Genomic DNA, 4,507 nt, shown 5'->3' with positions numbered 1-4,507 from the left:
TTGGTAATCGTGCAATCTCTAGTAGTGTATTTCAAATTACTCTTCTCTGAAGCATTCAGTGGGATCATATGGAAGTTGTGAAAGGTGTGTTGGACAGATTCTGCGAAGCTTCAGGACTAAAGATAAATATAACGAAGACATTGGTTTTTTTTTTTTTTTCTCACGTGCGGTGGATATTTCTTTCCTGTAACAAATCCTCCAAGCTCCTAAGGGAGCTTCGTCTATAGGACCTTATGTGAGCTGAGTTCAGATAGTCCATGGGAAGGTTCAATGCTCCCACTTTCAGCAGGTTGTGAGCCGAGTTAAGCTAGGCTCAGCCGCTCTGCGGCTAGTCAGCATTCATGCTTTCAACGGCAGGTCAAATCACATTGGCTCAGATGGTGATACCAGCTGTTCCGTCACATAAGATGTAGGTTATGAAGATTCCAGCATCAATCTATACGGAGATTGAGAGACTATGCCGGAATTTCATTTGGGGCCATTCAGCGGAACACAGGAAAATTCACTTGATTAATTGGGATGTTTTAACTCGGCCCAAGAAATGTGGAGATTTAGGCTTGCGATGGATTCGGGATTTTAACAACGCATTGTTCCCGCTTAATATCTAGTTCTTTTTAAGCTTTACAAATTTTAGATCTCTACTAATCTCAACCTCTAAGGTACATTCCTCTTCATCTCAAGCATCTGATTTTCGCGGCAGGTAAGATCAAGGGGACTAAATCCAAATCATGGATGATCCACAACCAAGGATCCTGTTCAAGAGGTTCGGACTAGACGGCAGCGCCATCTTGTATGTATGTGGAGATCACCAGAACATATCCTACAAATTGAACCTGATTAACTAATTGCTTGAGTTATAATTGATTTCCCGAAATTGAATCGCAACTAACATGGCAGGTTGAAGAAAGAGATCCCTCTGTTTTTATTTATTTGTATTTTTTTTTAGTTACAATGGGGGTCATGAGCCTAGTATAAATTAGGAGAAAGAAAAAAAGTGGCAGGCGAAGTCTCAAATGTGAGAACTGAACCTCAAAGCTATTGATTTATGGCCAAGCAGCGTGTCACCACATTATGTACACCCCTCCCACTCTCGATCAGTCAAACTTAGGTGGAGTTTGATAAATGAAGTGCTTAAAAATTAAGCATTTAATTAGTTAAATAAAGAAATATATAGGAAGAGTGAATGAATGATAAGAATGAGAAAATGTTTCGTGAGGGGAAGAGAGCACCACTAAGTAAAAAATGACTTATTTCTTTAAGTCAAATTTTTTTACTTATTAAGTGTATTTTGACTCGTAGATAAAATTATCATCTTTCATCTTTCTCTTTCTCTCCTATTCATTTTCCCATGTAACTAACTTTTAAACACTTATTTAATTAAGTTGTCAACAAACACAACCTTAATTCACACATTTTTGGGTAGAATTCTATGGCTATTGATAACTTTTTTGGTCTTCACTACCTTGTATGCGAGAAGCCCAGTGAACTCCGACTAATTTAGGTTCAAGCAGGTTTGGCCAATTAAGGGGTAAAGCTCTTTAATTGTCAATTTTCTCCATTCACATTTTACAAGACTCAAATCCGAGGTCTTATTCAAGGGGAAGAGTTGTCAAACCACCTAAACCAACCTATGTCGGTGGCTATTGATAATTCAATTTCAAGTTCAGGTTGGTGGCTACTCATACTTCAATTTCAAGCTTTTGAACTAGAAATAAATTGTGACTCCTGTAAATTAAAAATTATGCAGAAGATAAAAAAGTAATTAGTGTCACATGATCGTAGTGATCAGCTTTCACAAAGCATGCCATCTTCTCGGTGCAAATTAATAAATCTTGAGGTCACAAGATTAATCCAACTAGGAAATAGGAAAAAGCCAAATCTCAAGGTACATATCAATATATTTAATTCACCATTTCATGATCATGTCAATATTGCATCTCACCAAAATCAATATACAGTTTCTACCTTTCGATGAATGAAGGATTTTGTTCCGTGATGGCTAAGTTGGTGTTCTTCTTGATCGTCTTACTCTCTGTTTTATCTTTGGTCGTGCAGTCGTCACTGGAACCATCCTCTCGAGAGGTCCCTGTGCAGAGAAGCAAGATTAGCTGCCTTCCGGGACGTGTTAGGTGCCTGTTTCCTTCATTCAGGACGTGCTTTCAAGTATGGCAAGTTTGTCCTCCTGAATGCCCATTCGACTGTGTGATTGACTGTCGTATGTGCAGAGCTGTCTGCCGTAAGTATCTACTACGTACTATGCATCCATGTATGTGATACCGTCACTTTTTCATTCAGAATACGCAGTGGGCACGTATATGAGCTACAACGTTTTATCACATTCATCTATGCTCTAAAGAAGAGATGAGAAAATAATATAATGTCATGTTTTATATACTATGAACAGGTTGCAATCTTCCAGGAGCTGTTTGTCAGGACCCTCGGTTTGTAGGCGGAGATGGCAACACCTTCTACTTCCATGGCAGGAAGGATGAGGATTTCTGCTTAGCTTCTGACAACGACTTCCACGTAAATGCCCACTTCATTGGTAAGCGAAACCTGAATCTCACGAGGGATTTCACCTGGGTCCAGTCCATCGGTGTGATTTTTGCCTGTCACAAGCTCCTCATTGCTGCCGAAAGGACCTCGACGTGGGACGGGAAGATTGACCACCTCTCGCTAGCCTTAGATGATATCCCCGCGAATGTCCCTACCATTGAGGGCTTCACCTGGCGTTCCCCCAGCGCACCCTATGTCTCCTTCACCTGGAGTGGCCCCACCAACGGGGTTGTGGTGGAGGTCAAGGGGAAGTTCAGAATAAATGCGGACGTGGTCCCGATCACAGCAGATGAATCTCGAGTTCATGGGTATAACATCACTGACGACAGCTGCTTTGCACACCTCGAGCTAGGGTTCAAGTTCTACAACATGAGCAGTGAAGGTGGATGGAGTCCTCGGGCAAACTTACAGGCCAGGATATGTGAGCATGGCCAAGGTCGGGGTGGTCATGCCCGTCATGGGTGGCACGCATAATTTCTTGAGCTCAGGCCTATTCACGACAGATTGTGCTGTGTCACGTTTTGGGCAGCACGGGGCATCAGAGATCATTGTTACTAATAACAAAAATGCTGACGCAATTGTACGGTGCACGAGCATGGAGGGGGCTGGGATGGTCTGTAAGAAGTAAAGTGTCACAGTTTGGAATTACAAGCTGAGTCGTACCATTATAATTGATATGTCAGGTTAATGTGTATATCTATGCCCTTTCCTTTTCTTTTGTGATATAGGCATATATGCCTATCTTTTATCTATATCACTCCCTTACATCAGCCAAAGTATAGTTCACACTTTTCAATTTTTTTCTTATTAAATTATTAAAAAGTTTTATATAAGCTCACCCTTCCAATTTTACTAATATGTACAAGATCGTGTAGCTTAAATTTGTCTATCATATGTTCGGTGTAGCCTGAGTTAACAGAACATATTGTTGGAAGAATATGTTCGACATTTGCTCAGTAATTCCCTCAGTAATTTGCTCCATCATCGTTCAACATTTGGAATTTCGGAGTTGCCAGATCAGAGCCTACATGGAAATTGCGGATGTCCAAAATCCATGATCCTGTTCAAAAGTTTCAAGTTCTGACCAGGCAGCCGTGTGATATACCTAGAGAAAATGTCCTACAAATCAAATCGTCCATGTCAAATTCCCATGGGCTTCTTCCTAGTGAAAGACCAATCGCTCCCTCGAGCAAATGGGAAGCCCATTTCTTGGTTCAGCGACCTTGTTAACAGCTAGGCATACAACTGTATCATCGTAATTCCTGACCAGAATGAATATTGTTTCTGGAAATTGTCTCTTGGACACAACACAAAGTTTCAATGACTGTTCATATACTGAGATGTACAATTTGCACTGTGGGGACAAAAATTGCCTTTGTGCAGGCAAACCCAACTACCTGTGATGTTTTGCTATTTTTTGCTGCATTATTCTGGATATTTCGCCCAACTGGGTCTGTGTATATGTGCATAGAAATGGCCAGCTTTAGACAAGACCCACTTGCCGATTGGCGCTTTGCTAATTTTCAAGACATTGTTAAATCTTTGTCCGTGCTCAATGACAGATTCTAGATAGCAAAAGCAGGCTTTTTAGGTGTTTGGGTTCTTAAAGGAAACAATGGGTGCTACTTTATCCAGGATGGTCATAGACTCGAAAGGCATGGGAGTGGTCGATCCTGAGACCATTCCTCCAGGACTGCATGAAGAATGTGCTAATTATCATAATAGAGTTGTCCAGAGCATGACTTATGCGATAGTAGCGGAGGCATGCCCTGCAATAAGCAACCCAGTGTCATGGAACTCCGTGTTGCTGGTCATCAACCCTGTGCCCTGCCCCCATTCGAGGTTTCTTTCCTCAGTCGTATATGTTGGATTGGGGTCCTCGTACTATTTAGGGAGTCCAGTGTAGTAGTTGTCGGGTATGTGGACTTCACTGGGTTTGTGGTCTTGGAAT

General features: G+C 41.5%; 1 pseudogene; it reads left to right on the top strand.

Annotated features, from left to right (window-relative positions):
- The first annotated feature begins 1,912 nt into the window (after positions 1–1,912).
- Positions 1,913–3,250, top strand: LOC116197185 (annotated as a pseudogene).
- Positions 3,251–4,507: the final 1,257 nt, after the last annotated feature.

Source organism: Punica granatum, chromosome 2, assembly GCF_007655135.1.
Source record: "Punica granatum isolate Tunisia-2019 chromosome 2, ASM765513v2, whole genome shotgun sequence".
Taxonomy (NCBI): Eukaryota; Viridiplantae; Streptophyta; class Magnoliopsida; order Myrtales; family Lythraceae; genus Punica; species Punica granatum.
The sequence above is the reverse complement of the archived record's forward strand: the minus strand, read 5'-3'. Positions and strand labels throughout refer to the sequence as shown.